At 42.5% G+C, this 21,596-nt stretch overlaps 1 long non-coding RNA gene across 1 annotated transcript in view; it reads right to left on the reverse strand.

The window, feature by feature from the left end:
• LOC135099998 (uncharacterized) overlaps positions 1–21,596 on the reverse strand; it is a 107,679-nt gene that overhangs the window by 60,023 nt on the left and 26,060 nt on the right. Inside the window, exon 3 of the long non-coding RNA XR_010268476.1 lies at positions 10,136–10,262. This is a non-coding gene — a long non-coding RNA (uncharacterized LOC135099998). The remainder of the gene's footprint in view (positions 1–10,135; positions 10,263–21,596) is intronic.

A 21,596-nucleotide genomic window follows, 5' to 3' on the forward strand; every position in this document is an offset into this window, starting at 1 on the left:
ACAGCGTGAAGGAATACCAGGAAGCAACATGAGTCTTCACGCCGCCCCGGCCCGCGAGGCGCGTCACTCCCGCTGTCATCCCCCCCCCACACCACAGCCGCCTCCTCTAATAGCTTCACAGCCTCTAATTCGTTACCTCGCGTGGCCCGCCCGTCAGCCCGAGGCGCGCCGCTACTGGAGGTCTGAGTTATGACCCTAGACCGACGCTTAATCAGGCAATCACGAACACGCTTACTGCCTCCTGATTAGGATTTTTTACCGCCACGGCATCAGCGCGTCACTCTGGCTCTCTCCCCACGCTAACCTTGAGGTGTGGCCCTCCTCCACCTGCTTTCAGGGACTGAGTGTATCAAATAATGTACAGCTTGGTGTTTGTTTCATTACTTGAGTCTCGTACAGCAACAGTCGCATTTATGCAGAATTTTAGGCGTGTGGTCGTGGGTCACATTGGCTCAGTTTGTGTCTCCGGTGGCTCAGTGGTAAAGTATTTAGACAACAGATACATTGCCGAGTGTTCGAATCCTGTTAGGTTCTTACTTATCCTGGAGTATTAATCCATTCAATCATGTATTTCATTCTTACCGAATTAATGAAAATAACCCGATTGAAGATCTATGGACATTATTGGTAATAACAAGAGGAAATAAAAGCATTCTTCCTGCCTTCCCACCTCCTAACACACCCCCAGCCTCCAGCCTTCCCAGCCCCGGGCCACGGCAGCGCAGGCGGGTCAAGCGGTCGCCTGGCGCTGACAGCAGGCAGCAGGCGGCCAGGTGAGAGAACCAATTAATTACACTCAGAGCGGAGAACTTAATGACGATGTTGTGCTGAACTGATGAACCCTCGTAGTAATTACTGATAGCCGCGGCCTTCCTGACGACAGATCCGCTGAGAGAGAGAGAGAGAGAGAGAGAGAGAGAGAGAGAGAGAGAGAGAGAAGGGAAGCACTGGTCTGTGAAAAAAATATACAAACTTTCCTACATCCACGTATTTTTGTGACGCATTCTCGTTTGGCCTGTGTGTGTGTGTGTATGCTGTTCTGTAAGTAAGCAATGTAACTCCACGATACTCATAAATCACAGAAGGCTGGTATTGGCTTTGGGAGACTTAGGTAAGAAATAAGAACGGTGTGCGGAGAAGAGTGAGTCACAAACATAATGCCCCGTCATGCTTCCTCTGATCTTCACCTCTTTACCCTTCCCAATACTGATGTATTTTTTTTTTTTATTTACTAACTTCCATCCTTTTCCATACTCATCTCACTTTTTCTTATTTCCACTTCCCCCTTCCTAATATTCACTCTTTCCGTGCTGATCCCTATTCCTTCCTATTCTTATGTCTTTTCCTTTCCCAGTTCTAATACTAGCATAGAATTTTAGCTCCTATCCCTCTCTATGCTCATCTCTATCTCTCTTTCAGCTTCTAAACTTCTCTTCCCAATGCTTACTCTGTCCTCTCTTCTTCGTCCTTTATATTTACCAGCTCTCATTCCTATCATAATTTCTTTTACCTCTTTATTCTTCAGGAGCAGTGAACATTTCAATGAACCAATCAATCTTTACCCTTCCCTTCAGAGTACTTGCCGTATCCTTCCTTCTCTATAACCTGTACGTTCTAACATCTCGTCCCTCCCTCCCTTCACTTCTTTACTTTTCCATTTGCCTTCCTTCCCTGCCCTCCCTCCTTAATCCATCCTGAACCCTCCCTCTCCACCTTCCACCCTTTCTTTCTTATCACTCACCCTGTCCTCCCTTCCCTGTACCAGCATCCCTCATCCTCCTCCCTATCCTCGCAAAGCCGCGCCGAGAAACTGCAACTCACCCGCTGCCGCACTCCCAGACAGCGTCTGACGTGGAGCTCACAACAAAGTGACGCCGCCCAAACATTACAAACACTCCCTATCTTTCAGTGCGGCGTATCCTTCCTACTTTTCCACGTCACAGAGGCTAAAAACACGCCCCGCGACCCGCAGGTGAAAAGGTCTTAGATTTGAAGGTCGGAAAATACTCGGCTGGGTAGATTCAGCTAATTGGCGTGGGTGCAAATTACCATCAGTATCAGTCTCGCGGCCTGAAAGGTGCGGGTGTCTCTTGATGGCCAGAGCTGTCAGGAATAGGTGGGATGGGAGGAACGGGATGGAGCGGCCGATGGTGACTGAAAGGGTTCTATGGCCGGGGGGAGGGTGGGTGACCTCTCCTTCTGTTTGGGAGATGATGCTGCAAACCTTGGCCACTTGCAATGAGCGACGGAATATTGAATGCTCCCAGGGTGGCTGGGGGCGTGGCTGGGAGATGAAGGGAGTAATGGACAATGGAGAGGAGAGCTGAGGGATAAATTAACAAAGTACAGTTGCACCAGTTCATTATATCACAAAGCACAGTGAATTCATTTCTTTAAAACTGATTAATTAGTTAAACTGATGAACTGCTTTCTGTTAAGGTTTCAGCAAAGACCATGAAGAAATGCAGATGTGAAGGATGGGGTTGGCTACCGGAGTGAGTTTTCTTTTTAGAAACAATTTGTACAATATGACACCATTTCTTTGGGCAATTGTGCACTGGTTAAGATTTCAATGTAATAATTAAGTAATCTATGAAGAGCAGCGACAAATTATAAGGTAAATACAAACCGTACATAACAAAATTAGCAAAAAGAGACTCCCATCTGCCTCCAGTAAAACATTCCGCCAGACTAGACAAACTTTTATTGCATTTAACTTCTCACAACCACAGAGCTTCACATGAATACTCTCGAAGGTCAACCATTCAACTCTGCAATTATTTAATCTCACACACATTTCCCTTTCATTACGAATGCAGCGCTGCGTGACGTGATTAGGCGGCGAGCGTGTGAATGAAGCATGTCCGATGGCACAAACAGAACGGAAGGATGAACTAATTGTTACTGGATGACCTTTTCTTCTGCATTTCATAATTTAATCATCTGTAACCTTAAATGAAAAATTTTTATCGGAAATTTTTTTCTTCTATTTTTTTTTTTTTTTCTACAGCTCCGGAACTCATTAAAAATTTTTCAAAAGATTTCAATTTCAAGAATTATTCCATAACAACTATGATATGTTCTCTATTTATAAAAGAACCATTATACATGTGTAAGATAGTGTTGTGAGTTTTTTTGGAGAACAGTTCAGATAAAAATTATATTTCAATTTTTAAGCAAAATGAAGACAAACAGGAAACACACTTTTTCTATTGATATATACAATCTATATAAATATTCTTCTTCTACATTCCATAATATATTCATCTGTAACCTTAGACGAAAAATTTTTATCGGAAAATTTTTTGAAATTTTTTGTACAGGTCCGGACCCGTTAAAATTATTGAAAAAATTTTAGTTTAAAGAATTTTTTTCCAAACAACTGTGATATGTTCTTTATTTATGAATAAACCATTATACATAAGTGAAATAGTGTTGTGAGTTTTTTGGTGAACGATTCAGATAAAAATCATATTTCAATTTTTATACAAAAATTAAAACACGTAGAAAACACACTTTTTCGATTGATATATACATTTTATATAAATATTCTTCTTCTGCATTTAAGAATTTATTCATCTGTAGCCTTATATTAAAAATTTTCATCGGAAATTTTTTCCCACAGGTACGGGACCTAAGTTAAAAATTTTCAAAAAAATTTTAATTTAAAGAATTTTTCCCTAACAACTGTGATATGCTCATTACTTATAAAAGAACCATTATACATATATCAAATAGTGTTTTGAGATTTTTGAGAACGGTTCAGATTAAAACCATATTTCAATTTTTATAAAAAATAAAAAAAAAATGAAGACATTGAAAACACACTTTTTTCGATTGACAAAATATTTTATATAAATATTCTTCTTCTGCATAAATTATACATATGCAAAATAGTGTCTTGAGTTTTTTTGGAGGACGGTTCAGATAAAAATCATATTTCAATTTTTATACAAAAATGAAAACAGAAAAAACACTTTTTCGATTGATATATACATCTTGTATAAATATTCCTCTTCTGTATTTCATAATTTAATCATCTGTAACTTTAAATGATATATACATTTTACGAGCGAGATCTCGCAGTTGGTATTAGCAGTTAGAGTGTTTATCGTCTTTCTCTCATTTATGTGTTTCCCTTCTCCATATTAAGGAAATCGTAAGAAAGGAAGACGGTGACATTGACATGAGCGTAGGATATAAATAAATAAAGAAGGAAAAACATAAAATAATGGGAGGAATGTGACGCAAAGACGGAGGAATTTACGTAAAAATCCGACAGTACAAATAACAATGGATTACAAAGGACAATAACAACAGCAAGCTATAACATATTGTTTACACAGACTTCTGATAGAAAAGAAAGAACAGAACAATGTAATGGAAAATAAAACACATGAAATATGGAGAAGTACAAAAATAAGAGAAAGATGACAGACAAGTTAACTGCTAGTCGGGGACATATAACAAAGCAGTGTAATGAAGATCAAAACACACAGAATATCGAAGAAACGACGCAGAAACCTGAAGAAAACGGTGGACGGACAAGGAGCAGCGATGAGGGAGACGTCACCTTGCCGCCTCACACTGCCGGCAGACCTCGGAGCAGCGGTCAACAGAGGGCGAAGATGTCAGTCTCAGCCGTCTATAGAACCCTGAACCTCACCCCCCACTACCTCCACCTTCACTATCGCCCCGCACACCTCCTGCACCTCCCCACATGCCCCGCCAGCCGCTGAGTGACCTTGCCATAGCCTCACGCCCTCCCTGCCCCGTGTCAACACCCGCCGCAGCAGCCCCACACTTGCCACACACTCCTGTCCCCAGCAGCAGCAGCAGCAGCAGCCACATTCCTCCTTGTCACTCTTTCACGACCACTGTGCCACCTGATTTATTAAATAAGTATAGTCATGTTGGGAAAAAAAATAACTTTCAGCTATTGTAGTGTTACAATATCAATCAGTTTATCAGTAAATCCACCAATCAATCCTATGTAGAGATATGGGGAAAATGTCACAATATTTGCCCATGTTAATTAATTATATTAGTGACGAATTAGTGAGTGAAAAAGTTTTATCGTAAAATTTTGTTTTTGTCAACATTATACAGAAAAAGTTGTCTGATCAATGCTCCGGTACGTTAAAAAATAGTTATATGTGACGAAATCGGACGCAAAAACAGTAGATTGTACCAGTAGCCATAATAAGGAATAACATAATAAAAAGTAAGGAAGCTTGATAATAAGTAAGAAAGCTTAGTTTTAAAAGTACTACGACAGAACAACCTTATTCATTCTGACTATGCACACTGAGACAAAGAAAATTAACATCAACCTGAAATACGAGTACGCTCTCTCTCTCTCTCTCTCTCTCTCTCTCTCTCTCTCTCTCTCTCTCTCTCTCTCTCTCTCTCTCTCTCTCTCTCTCTCTCCCTCCCGCCTCTCACTGCGTCCATCAGACCCATCACGAGGCAAGGTGTGGCGCCACCTGGCGATCAAAGCGCTGCCCGTGTACTCAGCAAGACATTCAGATGAAAAAGAGAAACCAAACCAAGTAGTAAATTTTCCCTCCACGCTCACAACATGCAGGCACACTGACTGACGGACTCATGTAGTTTTTCCCTCCAACCAGGGACTAATTTGTTCTCGCTGGCTGAGGGACGCAGGACACTCGCACGCCAAAGTGACACTAGTACAGAAAGGCGGGATTCCTGCACGTGTCCGCCTCTCAGCAAGCAAACGCTGCTGCTCGCTTCCACACTGCGGCCACGCCTGTGGCAGCAACACCTGCCCCGCCACAGCCTCGCCCGCCAACCACCACAGCCACTGCACGACGCGGCGGCCGGCATGCACACGCGATGGCGTTCAGGTAACAATGTTAACACACACACACACACACACACACACACACACACACACACACACACACACACACACACGTTGACATCAACATTACCGGGAATTGCAATAACAGCTGGTGATTGTTTTCAAGGCACGTGCAACATTACGTAGTGTAATCTTGGAATTATTGCTGTTTTTGTTTCGTGCACTTACAATAAAGAGGAGAAAGAAAACAGTACTCTTACGGTGAGGATGCATTAACAGATGTAAAATAAAATTAAATAAAATCTTTATTTTTTTTTATTGAAGCTATTCTACTCAGATTTTTTTCTAGGAAACTTTGGAAACCTTTGAATAAAAACATGTTTGACTTTACGTGATACAGTTGAAAGGTTATAGTAAACTAATCGTATTTTTTGCGCTCTCTCTCTCTCTCTCTCTCTCTCTCTCTCTCTCTCTCTCTCTCTCTCTCTCTCTCTCTCTCTCTCTCTCTCTCTCTCTCTAAGCCACCTTTACTCACTCATTTACCGCTTTCTTATGTTCCCGGGACTTTTCTTTTGCTGACAAAAACTCCCCGCACATGTAACACTGCTGTACTGGTGCCACCACGGCCTCATTTCACACACGCCGTAAATTGTCAGGAACCAAGCTCTGCAAAACTGTCGAAAGGATTCCCACCTAGCATGCAATATTTAAAAATAATATTTTTTTTTCTATCTCCTTAGCTAAATCTAACTAGAAAACTATCTTACAACCATCGTATAGTATTTAGTAGTTTATGACTATTTCTCTTCCGAATTACTATAACTAACTGGATAACCATCGTGCAACCACCGCACAACGTAAGGATGCCGAAATACGGATTTTCTTTCATTCATATACATATAACCAGGTAACTAGTCCTTTAACTACCGATACCATGTGAGGGCTGTTAAGTAAGAAGTTTTCACCTTTAACCTATCTGAATTTAACTGAAAAGCTGAATGGATTTTTTATCTATTCCTTTATGTCCATAATATTAACTCATTGAAAAAGATCAAGTTTCTCTTCTGTTTATTCATATTCTGTTGTTAAATAAACCGCGAAACTTTTCCTTTTCCCTGCTGTCGAGACTCACTGAAGCCACACGAGCAATTTCCAGCAGCAACCGCCCATAGCTGCCCTTCTTCCCGCGAGGCGTGGTTCTCGCGTGCTCCAGAAGTCTTCCACGCACGCAGTACTTTTCCAGGGCGTGATGGAGTCCTCACACTTTCTTCATTTGGTTCTAACACCTCCGTATTCTGTAGCAGTTTTCACCTTTCCTCCTAGAGAAAATTGACGGGGAAAAAAAAGAAGAAGCACGTATCGAACTATACGATGCTGATTTCCTTTCTTCTTCTTCTTCTTCTTCTTCTTCTTCTTCTTCTTCTTCTTCTTCTTCTTCTTCTTCTTCCTCTTCTACATTTTTCTTTTTCTTCTTTCCAGTCTAAATGAGCAGGACACGAGTGTTCTTAAAGCATCCTAGCGTTTTCAATTTTTTTTTTTTTTCATCTTTTTTTTTCTTTATAGGTTAACCATACTTACACCATAACTCACTTTACCTTATTTACTTCATTACTTTAACGTGAAACTATCCAAGCGCTTATAATGCTACTGATATTATTTCGCAACATTAGCAGCACATGAATGCCATCTTCACCCCAAGGTTTCGTCATTTTTTTTTTTTTCCCTTATTATATGGCGCAAAATAACAGAACTGATCTTACGGTATCAATAATGTACACAAGTTTCATTTTCATTTATGATATACTTTAAGGTTAAGGCCAAGGTGTGTGTATGTGTGTGTGTGTGTGTGTGTGTGTGTGTGTGTGTGTGTGTGTGTGTGTGTGTGTGTGTGTGTGTGTGAGGTCGGGCAAGACAGGAGAGTCTGCGTGCGTGGACGTGCGTGCAAAACGGTTAGCACATGTATAACTTTCTCCTGTGCAACTATTGTCTGAGTCTCGTGTGCAGCAGCCAAGAAAATGCCAGGGGAGGGGGGAAGGAGATATGGGGTGTTTTGTGGGGGTGAAAGGGGAGAGAGGGATACACCTGCTGTGGTCCCCTTCCTCCCTTCCCTCCCCCTCCCTTACACCTTCCCATGCAGCTGGTGGGTAACGAGACAACGAGACACACCTGCAGACCAACGCATCATTAATATTCAACAAGCATAAAAACTTTCATCATGACTCGAGATGAAGAATTATTGTCATGATTCAACAAAGAGCCTCCTTGTAACCATCAACAAACATGACGAAAGCATCAACTTGAGGAGTCATCATATTTTAAACGAATTTTCTTCCTCTTCATACTCGTGCTTTCTTTTTTCGTTCTCTTTCCTTCCAAACACTTGTGGAGGACCTGAGCTTAGGGAGTCCCATAATGTTTGCATCTTAAATCTTTCGTTCTGCATTTTTTTTTTTCTTTTAGTGTGAGGGATGAACGAAAGCATCATAATCAAGAAACGCAATGGAAAACCTGAACTGAATGAAAAGACTCTCTTCCCACTTGGAACTACTGGTTTTTCAATTGATCGGTTTTTTTTTTTTTTTTTTTTGTCCCATGGATTGACGTGAGCTTCTCAATCAACAAACACGATAGAGAAGCTGCCTTTAAAAAGTTGGATGTCATAATATTTTCATTTCTTACTTTTTTCTGTTTTGTCTTGTTTCCTTTTTTCGCTTCCTTTTCTTTCAAATAGGAGGGAGAAAAATTTTTAAATGTTCACTTCCATAATAATTCAATCTATTTTTCTATTTTGTCTTATTTCCTCTTTTTTCATTATCTCTTCTCTCAAACACGAAGAGCAACGAGAATCTAAAATACCTATCCTCAATATTTCACATCTTTTTCTCAATTTATTTTTCTCTTTATCATTTATTATTTTTTTCCAGGTACGTCACGATCCCGGCAGTGCTCAGATCATTGCGAAGGATCACCTAAGCCTCACTCTCTAATCTCCACACACATCCACAGCCTCTCGTGACTCACCAGAGCTTCCTCCCCAGCGCCCACACGCCAGGTGGCTCCTCAACACGCTCTCCCTCTCACCGCCAGCACAGCGAGGCACGTAAACAACTCGTCAACACCTGAATGTCAAGTAGACAGGTACTCCGAGTGAATAAAAATGACGCATGAAAGTATTCTTGTTCATTGAAACCTCTAAATAACACACGTAGCCTTGCAAGTATAATCAAATAAGGTAAAGCAACGTTTTCGTCAATGCACGTACAAAACAGGAAATGTTGGTGTTATTGTTTGTGCTTTCCTCCTTCCTCGCTTGTTGTTAATGTACATTTACACAGCTTTTATAACTATCGTCGTCTTCAGTGTCTTGTTTTATCTCCCTCGTTTTCTCTCGCTTCTATATTACACCTTACACATCCAGCTTTTATATCTCCCTTTTTTTCCCCCTTCGCCTCCTGCTTTACCTTTCCTAGATTCAAATAACTGTCTACATTTCCAGCCTGTTTATCTTCCTCCTTTTCCCTCGCCTCCCATTACTTTTCCAGTATAAGACTTCACTAATTATCGACACATAACCTGTTTACCTTTCCTATTCTCCCTAGCTTCCAGTTACATTCCCATTAGTAGGCCATAATAAATGTCTACACCCCCAGCCTGCTTATCTCCCTCTTCTCTCTTGTTTTCTGTTACGTTTTCCTCACAAGACTTTAGTATGTGTCGCTGCTTCCAACCTGTTAATCTCTTTTCTCTAACCTTGTTATATTTTCCTTCCCAAACTTAAATAACTGTCCTCCACTCCATCCTGTCTTGCCTCCCCCTCCCTGGACGGCACGGGGAGAAGGAGGGACCTGCAATGCACCAGTCTGACGGGCGGAGGTTTCTCTAAACGGAACTAACGGAAGAGGAGGAGAAGGAAAAGAAGGAAGGCGCCGAAATGCCAAGTCAGTGGGAGGTGATTTTATTGGCGTGGTTTCGACCGTGCCCTTGGGTTCGCTCCCGTAACGCCGCACCGGTCCTCGGTTAACAGAGACGCTACGTTCTCACACTCCCACAACAATATTGCACCACAGACGCCTCGCTCGGCCACCCGCACGCCGCGCCGCCACCACAAGAGGCAACAGATCGCGGACCCAAAGCTAATCGTTCGTGAAAACTGGTCAAACAACATGGGAAAAGGAAATTGTTACTCCGATCAAAAATAGATACCGTTAGCCCATCTCGACTAAACAAAACGCGTGTGACGTAAATAAAATCATCATAATAAGCAAAGTACAGGTCATAATAATTATAACTACCATTTACTTGAACACTCACCATCTATTTCTTCACTTGTTGATGGGATAACCCTTTCGTCTTCGCACTTGCAAGAAACGATCCGGGATAATGTCAGCAAGTTTCCTGAAAGTACTTCAAGGAATACTGCTCCACGCACGACGAAGGCCTGAAGGATAAAATACGAGTAACTTACCTAATGCACGTCTTTTTTTATCAGGAAGATACACAAAACATACTTGCCTACTTGTATTATGAAGTGTAACAGAGTATTCACACTGGCATTAGTTCTACATAATAGATAATTCAAGGGGCCTGTCAGAGATGTTTATTTTAACGGGCCCAGCCATGCTATTATGAGGATAAGCATAAGAATTAATCCTACTTATATATATCTAAGGCTAGTAACCTATTTGAACTGAAGTTAATTGAATTAAGAGAGAGAGAGAGAGAGAGAGAGAGAGAGAGAGAGAGAGAGAGAGAGAGAGAGAGAGAGAGAGAGAGAGAGAGAGAAAGCAGAAAGACAAACACAGACGCCGAACATACAGACGCAGACACAAGCACAAGAACACAGACACACAGACACAGAAACACACAGACACAGACAAAGAGGCACACAAACCCAGACATTATATGACCATGACTGCGTGACTGCAAGTATGTGTGTGTGTGTGTGTGTGTGTGTGTGTGTGTGTGTGTGTGTGTGTGTGTGTGTGTGTGTGAGAGTCAATATGTGCATATACTTCACCAGTGCCGCTTCTCTACGCCCTCTTAAGTCCACACATACGAGTACATACATACATACATACATACATACATACACCCCTCCCTACACACCCCACACAGTACACTAGAGCCAGTAATGAGAGTGAAGCCTTAACTAACACGTCCAGCGCCTGAGAGAGAAGCGAGACACTCCCAGCCAGCCTCCACTCACGCGGGACAATTACATCAACAACACGCCAGTAAGCATTGACTGTCCAGACCAAACACGCATCTTTCACTTTCACCGAGACAAACTGAGTGCACTGGAGAGCCGCTGGAGTGTTTACAGTAACTGAGACTGAGAGAAAGAGCAAACACGGACTGGCATTCCTCTCCCTCGCCAAGTCTGCAGCGCGGGTCTCGGCTTCTGTTCCCAGTGACTCCCTGCGTGAAGGCCGGCAGCCGTGACACTGACCCCCCCGCGGCCCGATGCTCCTCCACTTACGTATGGTTGACAGTCTTTTTCTATTTTTTATTTTTTTGCATGACAAGGGACTTTGCGATTTTTTTATTTTATGGTAGAGGAATTTTGGTGTGGTTTGAGAGATACAACAGGGAGGAGAGGAGAGGAGAGGAGAGAAGAGGAGAGGAGAGAAGAAGAGAAGAGAGAGAGAAAAGAAAAGAAAAGAAAAGAAGAGAAGAGAAGAGAAGAGAAGAGAGAGAGAGAGAGAGAGAGAGAGAGAGAGAGAGAGAGAGAGAGAGAGAGAGAGAGAGAGAGAGAGAGAGAGAGAGAGAGAGCAAAACACACACACACACACCCACTTATTCTAATGCAAAGAAAAGTGGCATGCAATATATACAAATACGTGAAATATGTGTGTGTGTGTGTGTGTGTGTGTGTGTGTGTGTGTGTGTGTGTGTGTGTGTGAGTGTGTGTGTGTGTGTGTGCTGAGGCAGAGACTATACTTCACAATATGTACAGCCCAACAAAAGCCCCCAAACAAAGCTCAGTGAACACACACACACACACACACACACACACACACACACACACACACACACACACACACACACACACACACACACACACGTGAACTCTGCTATACAATAAGAACTTGACGCTCCACATACTTTGAATTATCGTTTAATGACGGGGCAATCTCTCTCTCTCTCTCTCTCTCTCTCTCTCTCTCTCTCTCTCTCTCTCTCCTCTCTCTCTCTCACTCTCCTCTCTCTCTCTCTCCTCTCCTCTCTCTCTCTCTCTCAGATATCTCCATCATCTCACCGGCGTAAATCATTCACGTGGCATCCAGTTGCGGTTCAGATCTTCTTACCTGTTGTAGGAATTGTAGGAATTTAAGGTGGGCGTTAATTTATTGCCTGTCTGCCGGAAAGGTCACCGGAGCAAGCGTGGCGTGGCGAGGGGCGCTGCGTGTTTATGGATTTACGGCGCGTGTGGAGAGTTCAGTGGTCTGGGCAGTGAGCAGAGGGTGCGGGGGCAGGGAGTTCCACTGGGGGTTGTGGTCAAAAGGAGAGAGGGAGAGAGAAAGGGAGAGAGAGAGGGGTGGGGAGAAGGATGAGGTAGTGATGGTGAACAAGGAAAGGGAGACTGAAGGAAGTACATTAAGGGAAGTAGTTTGGGTGGTTATAATTTAAGGTGAGCAAAAGGAAATGATAGGAATGAAGGAAGGTACGAAAAGAAGGAAAGAGAAAGACAGAGTACATACTGGCGGTGGTGGAGGAGGAGAGGAGAGAAGAGTGGAAAGAAATTAAGAGAAGCAGATATGGTGGTAGTGAATATAAAGTACAATCAGTCAAGAAAAACAAAAAGAAATTATGATAGATGCATAGTCTTAGAAGCAGAGGATATTATAAAGATAAGAAATAACAAGAAAAAAGAAGAAAACAGAATGAGAAAAAATGAAACGCTCGCATGATTAGCAAAAAAATAAAAAAAACAACTGGGATAAAAGAACAAAAATAAGTGTGACACATTCGTCAGTGAGTCGCAATGAATAATAAGGAATGCGGGGAGAGAAGCCGGCAGGTGAACAAGGGTGACGGAAGTGACCGTAAGCACCGGGAGGAAAGTCACGGGCGTTTCTCTGTTCACCAGTGAGAGGCGACCACCGCTGCGCCACGGCGGGGAGGAAAGCCAGAAAATAGTTGTTTACAAATGTATTTAAGACAAACTAATGTTTTCAGAGCGTGAGAGAGAGAGAGAGAGAGAGAGAGAGAGAGAGAGAGAGAGAGAGAGAGAGAGAGAGAGATGAGAGATTTGCTTCGAAATAATTTAATGGAATCCGAAAACGATTAAGAAATATATTTTAGATTTCAATATAAATTATTACACGGCCAACATTCTCTCTCTCTCTCTCTCTCTCTCTCTCTCTCTCTCTCTCTCTCTCTCTCTCTTCTCTCTCTCTCTCTCTCTCTCTCTCTCTCTCTCTCTTTGCCTCTAACTGAAATCCTCTTTTAAGCTTATCTTCTACTTAAAGTACTTAAATGGTGGTTCCTCTTCCTGATATATCAGAACTCCAATGAATTCGCAACTACGAATATTAGTTACTCATTACATACAGTATGTTCATGAACGTATCACAAACTGAATATTTCATCTAATTTTCTGGTCACTTGAACCTAAATTAATCTGACATTTAGACCAGAAATCTTTAAATAGTAAGTCCTTTGCTCCCAAAGAAGACTGGACTTTCGATCCTCCCGTTATATATAAAGTGACGAAGAAAACCTCATGATTTTTGGCGCCTTGAAGATATAATTTCTATACGTGCTAAAATAAGTAAGCAGCTCTTCTGATGACCATCCATCACCTATCCTTTTCTTAAATAACAATTAATCCCCTCCTCTGGTTCAAACATTCTCGGACAGTCCTGTTCTGTATTTCCTGCGTAGAGTTTTTGGTCCTTTCCAATACATCAATTCCACAAAAGGGTCTAGTCTGCCCCATTTATGAAGCCCGACTCTCGACCCTTTTGTGTAAGTGTAGGGAGCGAGAGGGAAAGCTGCTCACTCACGGCACCTCTCATCATGCTGAAGCCGGTGAGGACACTGTGACAAGTTGTAGACGGGAATACGATCTCCTGCTTCATCCACATCTCTCTTTACCATCAACCTTTTTAAATGCCTTCCCTTTATTTGACTGTCTTTTATCTCTCGAGGAATAACGCAGAATTTTCTCTTTCTCTGTTTCCTTCTTCTGTTTCTTCTTTATCATCTTGTTCTTCTTTTCTATTTCATTCTGCCTTCCTTTCTTTTTTTTCGCGGTTCCTGCACTTCTGAAGTTACTATTTGCATTCAGAAGTCTCTTCCCTTTCACCGTCTTTCATCCCTCTCAGACACCAGTGTTTCTCCTGCTCTCCTCTACTTTTACATTCACGGTTCCTGCACCTCTGAAGTAACTATTTGCTCTCCATCTCCCTCACCTGTGGCTAGGGAGACGGGACGAACCTTCCTAAAGCACAAATTAACATAAGCGTACATCCCTCCATCTTTTTCAATGGTGGACGGATCGCTACACAGCAAAAAAAGTTAACCAGTGCTTACATTCCTTCATCCCTTTCACCGATGACGTCCGGAATACTTTCAAAGAGGCCTCATCAACTTAACAAAACCTTTTCCTATTTGAAATTTACATCCCTACCACCTTTACTCTTTTTTTTTTTTTTCCACCTGCACTTATCTTAGTTCCACTGTGTTTGTTTTACAGCTCTTGGCTAATCTTACGCTAACGAAAAAGTTGAAAAAAAAAATCCAAGTAAACCACCAAACAAATATTGACGCTCACGAGCAGTAATCACGGCCGAGACAATGACGCCCAGGAACAACAGAGGCAAACAGCGCTCATCCCCCATCCATTATTGCTGCTCCACATCCACTGACCCACAGGGAAGGAAGGTTCGCTAGGAAGAGGAAAATCATAAACAGCATGACCCAGAAAGGTTGTCTTAGAATATGAAAGCCATTACCAGAATAAATGAAAGTAGATGAAGAAAACATTATTGGATGTATTTACACACCTATTGAAGAAATTAATTAGGTGTAAAGTACAGAACTAATGGATTAATTAATATAGCCAATCAGACATGCTACTTTTTTCTCTCTCTTTCACTTGGCTATTGACGAAGAGCTTGAGAGAGAGAGAGAGAGAGAGAGAGAGAGAGAGAGAGAGAGAGAGAGAGAGAGAGAGAGAGAGAGAGAGAGAGAGAGAGAGAGAGAGAGAGCAGCATCTTTAATAATGAACCTTTAAAACAATTAATTTGATCATCATTACCACACGTTTTCATTACCACAGAAACCGCTTCATACTCTTCAATACCATCACCATAAATCGTGACATTACTAGTACACAAACAATACCCAGTGTAATTCTCTGTCGCAAGTAATCTGTTGATACTCGCAAAATCAGATTATATTGAGATTGTACTTAACACTTCATAGACAAAGTAAAGAAACCAGCAGAGAGAGAGAGAGAGAGAGAGAGAGAGAGAGAGAGAGAGAGAGAGAGAGAGAGAGCAGCTACCTTACTAATGAACTAACGGCACCTGTCAGCTGTTATGAAACAACAACAACAACAACAACAACAAACAACAATAAAAACTCCTACGCTATAACAGAAAAAAGAAAGAAAGAAAAAGGAGAAACAATCACACCAAAACACATCTCTCATGAATAAGACAAAATAAAACATTCTAATAAGCTGCTATTTAAAAAGGAAGCCACAGTACGTATCAGTGTGTGGGGCACGTGTGAGATTGCCGCAGTGTTGTGAAGAGCAGCCTGACAGGAGTGACCGTAATAGGGGCGGCTCTTAAATAACAGTCAGGCGTCAGGCAGGGTCGGGGTGGGTGGTGCGGTACTTACTGTTATTCTGTTATCCGGTTTGCCACGCCATGAAAGGGGAGAAAAAAAAAAAGGAAAAAAAGAAAAGAGGGAAAAACACGTAAAACTAAAACTTGTTCCTTTGTTTCACCGGGACTTCGTTGTATTTTAAATCTTATCTACGCGTTCATTCCACAGTTTATTCTTTCTTTTTATGTTCTCAGTGTTCTTCTCTTTGTTCTAGTCTTCTCTTCTCCTTGCTCTCTCTTCCTCTTCTTTTGTTTTACTCTTACCTAGTATTTTGCACTTTATTTACTCTATATTCCACTCATATTCTTTTTTTCTACCATCAGCATTCTCTCTCTCTCTCTCTCTCTCTCTCTCTCTCTCTCTCTCTCTCTCTCTCTCTCTCTCTCTCTCTCTCTCTCTCTCTCTCTCTCTCTCTCATCCGCAACCATCACTCATTCTTCGTCCTTCCCTCAGCCCTTGACCTTCCCTCTCTCTCTCTCCCGTCATTCCTCCTTTCCTCTACCCTTCCTGTGGGCTTCTCTTCTTCTTCTTCTTCTTCTTCTTCTTCTTCTTCTTCTTCTTCTTCTTCTTCTTCTTCTTCCTCCTCCTGCTCCTCCTCTTCTAACCGCTACATGCATCACCCAGACCCTCAAGGAAGACGCAGTACGTCCGGTGCACTGACGTAGTAGAAAAAGAGTGATACGCCAGTCGTAGTAGTAGTGGTAGTAGTAGTAGTAGTAGTAGTAGTAGTAGTAGTAGTAGTAGTAGTAGTAGTAGTAGTAGTAGTTGTTGTTGTTGTTGTTGTTGTTGTTGTTGTTGTTGTTGTTGTTGTTGTTGTTGTTGTTGTTGTTGTTGCTGCTGCTGCTGCTTCTGCTGCGAAAATGAGGAGCAGGTGGATAAATTTTAACAACAACAAGAACAACAACAAGGAGGAGGAGGAGGAGGAGGAGGAGGAGGAGGAGGAGGATTACCATTATCTATATTACCATCACGCCCATGACACTGAGTTACAGCGCAGCACGTGAAAGTTTCCTTGTTCCCAGCCTGTCATTCTAAAACTGAATGGAACGACAAGACCAGGGTATCCTCATCTCGGAATTTTATACATTTACCAAATAAGAAATAATAGAAAAAAAAAAACTCCCTTATTTTATCTATATTATTTTCTCGCCACTTTTAATAGCACTTTTTATTCGATGGGGGAGGAAATATTAACCTAACTTCGTTCAATTTGTAAGAACTGTACGGCCAGACTTATACACGACAAACTTCTTTTCCTTTCTTTCTATACCATACATTAACACAGAGAACTGACATTTTGCAAGGTAGGTTTCACTAGTTTAGTTCTGGCTCATGTGAGTATGCCAAAAATCTGGAAAACTAAGTACTGTTGTTATATCACGTTATGTGGCGATGATGGCGGCAGTGATGCTTGTGTTGACAGTGGCGTAATGGTAGCGGAGGCGTGGTGTCTGAGTGATGTGCTGCGGAGAGAATCTGACAGGGGTTGCGGAGGTGAAAAAGGAAACAACTCACGGTAATGGATAGTAATGAAAGTGAGCGATGATTATAGAGGGAGAAAATGGTGATGAGAGATTGCAGCGGGTGAAGGTGAAGGGTGACGGTGTGTAGAGATGGGCTGATAGATTGTGATAGATCGTGACAGGGGTAGAGGCGTCATGGGTGGTGGGTGGTGATGGGTGGTGAAAAATGATGATAAGTGGTAGTGGTGAGGGTGAGAGGTGGTGTGGTTGTGACTACTGGTGACAGAGGATTATGAGTGAAAGCTGAGTGGATGGGATGTGATGACTGTGGTGAGGATGAGTGGTGAAGTATGGGTGGTGACTGGAGTGATGAGGAGTGATTGCGATGACGCTGGTGGTGGTGGTGGTGGTGGTGGTGATGGTGAAATGATGATTGCTATGAAGAGTGATAGGTAGTGACAAGTTAATGACACACAGACACACACACACACACACACACACACACACACACACACACACACACACACACACACACACATACAGATACACACAGGTGGGTGCTTTTACATTCCTGCTTATTACTACGACTATTATTATAATTTTCATTATCAAGAAGACGAAGAAGAAAAAGAAGAAGAAGAAGAAGAAGAAGAAGAAGAAGAAGAAGAAGAAGAAGAAGAAGAAGAAGAAGAAGAAGAAAAAGAAGATAATGGTGATGATGATGATGATAAAAATAAGATAAAACAAATATGTAAAAAAAATATTAAAAAAACAGCACAAACAAGAAGCAGAAGTGGCACATAACACAGCAAGCACCAACAGTCTTCCTTCAAGAATTCGTCGTCCTGTGACCCATATTCCGGCCGGCATGACCTTCCAGTGCTTGGCTCGGGGGTGCGGGCGGGGAAGAGAGGGCCATACACGGGCGGGCGACAGGCGACCATCTGCGGCACCTGGGGCGGGGCTGGCAGGCCGCTATGCTCAGCACCTTGCTACTCAGGCCGCCGCGACATTACTGTATTTCCTGCGGCGGCGTCCTCAGGTGGCGAGGGAATTAGCAGCGAGTCCTCACCACTTGGAAACCAGAAAAAACTAATGCACTGTTTTAATGTGCCCGTAAAGTTGTATTTCTGTCTAAAGCCTCCGGAACCGCCGTGGGTCTTGCTTAACCTTCCCCGTGGTGAAGGAGGATATTTTGTCAGGCCAGTGTAGGAGTGGCGGAGAATCACGACTTTTGCGAGTTTTTCATAATATTCGCGTACCTTGGTACTCACGTCATTAAGCGAATAAGAATGATGTGAATGATGATGATGATGTGAAGATTGCACCCAATATTTAGCTGGACTTGATATGATATCTCTTTCCCACTGACTGCTGACCGAAAAAGATACTTCAAGGAAAAAACACACTGCCATCCCGAGCACAAATGTTTAGACTGAGGAGCGTTTACTGATTCGCTCCTGCGGAAAGGAGATGAGTGGATTATTTTCTCTGATGCGCCGCAACAACCAGGTCACAGTGCTGCGTGTGGCGGAGAGAGGAAGAGGAGGAATGTCATGACTAATTCTTCTTCATGTTCAAACCAATCTTTACGCGGATAAATGGCAAAACTTGCCCCCAGGGGAGGCCCAACACCTTCCCCGCGACAAGGCGACTCGCTGCCAGGTGAGCTTTCTTTCTCGCCGGCGGTAGTGTGTCGCCAGGTCGGCAGGTCGGTAGGTCCGGGCTGGTGGGGCACGCTGCCGGGCACTCCACTTGGCTCGGTGCCCTTCGTGTGTCTTTCTTCTCTCCTTTCTTCACCGCCACGGACTGTGTGTCTGTGTCCGTGTTTTCAGCCGCGAAAGTTAATGTCACGCTCGCAGCTGTGCAGAGGCAACTTTCGCGAGGTGTGTCGCGTTTCTTATTACACCAAAACTAAATTAAACTTAGGTAGTAAAAAAAAAAAAATGGATAAACAATACCTGAACTAATCAAAACAAGAACACGAAAATTAATCTGGAGAACCAATCAAGGCGGAGACACAACACGAAAACAGTGTCCGCGTTGCCGCTTTCTCGTCCCTGCAGGTTGAGCCGCGTCCAAAACTGGGGCAAGTGTGTACCCTCGTGTAATTGCTGCCACGACCAGCTTACTAGTGTTATGGAGCCTGCAGGGGAGGGAGGGAGGGAGGGAGGGAGGGAGGGAGGGAGGGAGGGAGGGAGGGAAGGAGAGGAGAGGAGAAAGAGGGAGGGAAGATGGATAGACCTCCTCAGGGATGGTACAAAAAGTCAAGGTACGCTACTTGGCCAGCGAGAAGAGTAATGAAGAGAACCTGGCGCACGGTGAGGCAGTGACGCCGGGGAGGGAATCAATCTGAGCAGCGGGTGTCTAGCGGCGCTGCCATCCCTGCCCACTGAGCTAGAGCACGTCAGACACATTAACCCACTGCTGAGGACTGCCAACAAGTCACGACACGCATTCCTTATGCATTACTTGAAGTAATGAACTTCCTCAATTTGGGCATGTAAGGCGTTCACAAAATGTTCAACGAATGAAAAAAAAATAAAAATATATATATATATATATATATATATATATATATATATATATATATATATATATATATATATATATATATATATATATATATATATATAAATATACAGAATTTCATATATATATATATATATATATATATATATATATATATATATATATATATATATATATATATATATATATATATATAACGAATTGAGATGTTCATGGAATGCCTGTTTCTACTTCCTTTCCTACACCTGTAAAAGAAATAATTTCTTTCATCCAGCTTCTTTGAGGAAACACTTATTTTTTTTTTTTTTTTTGTCGAGTGGAAGGAAGGGAACAGCAAGTGATGGACTTCTTGTTTTTTTTTTCCTGTTTCCTTTCTCCCTTGTCCAGAGTCCTAGAAAGTTTGAAAAAGGAAAAATAAACACAAACACAAAACATAAGGAAAGAGGAAAAAATCTTAATGAAACTAATCTAGACTTCCCGCAGCATCATCTCTCTAATCCAGCGCAAAGGGCGCGTCCCTCCAACGCGAATGAGAAGGCGGCCACACGGCATTCAGGTTCCGCTGCGCCTCCCGCTGGGCGCCTGGCGGGAGGTGGCGGCATTAGCCAAGTGAGGCGTGTGTATGCACCCGAAGAAAGGCAATGAAGACTCTAGAGTTTATGAAACCGACGGTCTTTGATGGAAGGATTCTTTCCGCGACTCCGACATGCATGTTTCTCTCACGTGATTCATGACAGGAATAAAGCAGCTAGTGGGAAAGTAATTTAGTCACCAACAGTTACGTATTAAAACAGCAGACCACTGCACACGCTAGATTATGACAACAGTAGTGAATGCATAGTACTGATACATGTGAAACGATAAATTAAATGAGATAACTCATCATTACAGAGTATGATTATGCAACCCTTGTGAATGCCACAATACTGGTAAATGTGAATTAATAAAATAAATCAGAGAACTTATTAAAGTTTCCTATGCATAAGAAAGGTTCTTAAATAAATATATTTATTTTCAGACTTTCAAGTAGTTTAAAAATAAACAAACTACTCTCAAAGTACAGGAAACTTCAACATGCAAGTCAAATATGCCAATTTTTAATTCAAATGAAGAAAATCAATGCCTGATGTGTCGAGACTACATTTACATTATGGCAAAGATCAATTTATCCTCTTCTCACTCACGTTCGTTCCTTCACGAGAGAGAGAGAGAGAGAGAGAGAGAGAGAGAGAGAGAGAGAGAGAGAGAGAGAGAGAGAGAGAGAGAGAGAGAGAGAGAGAGCGCAACCCATTCTAATAATAACCCTCTAACGTGATCCTCTAATCGTCACAAAATGCATCACAACGTCCACACAACACAAGAGACGAGAATGAAAAAACCTCAGAGAAGCGCCGAGGTCACAGGAATGGAGAAGCAGTGGCCTGGACAAAGAGGAAGCACTGAGAAAGTATCCACACGTAGGGCAAGGCTTGTTCTCACTAGCAAAGGTAAAGAAATACGGCGTAGGGACGAGGAAGGAAGCAATTAATGGCGGTGTAGGAGGCGGCAGTGCTGAGAAAGGAAGGAAAGTGTGGGTATTGGAACGTGTGAAGGAGGGAAGGGAGGAGTTGAAGGAAGGGGCGGACATAGGGTGTTAATTGCGTTTTATTTGTTTTTTCCTTGTCCTTCGCTGTCGCCCGAGGTGTTCAGGTCAGTTTGATTTCCTTTCCCCGAGGCTCAAGTCTGGGTCTGGTTATTAAATGTGTCACTTAAACTTAAACTCTTGACGCTAAACATAATAAATGCATCCGTATCTCAGCTTCCTCAGATTATCCTCTTCAGCTCCTCTACCACATCCCACCAGTACGGCAGCAGCAGGCACACCTCTATACTGCCTCCACACTAACTGCATGTGCACGTCCCAGTCATCACAAAGAGACCAAGGTGAAGCAAAA

This window comes from Scylla paramamosain, chromosome 4, assembly GCF_035594125.1.
Source record: "Scylla paramamosain isolate STU-SP2022 chromosome 4, ASM3559412v1, whole genome shotgun sequence".
Taxonomy (NCBI): Eukaryota; Metazoa; Arthropoda; class Malacostraca; order Decapoda; family Portunidae; genus Scylla; species Scylla paramamosain.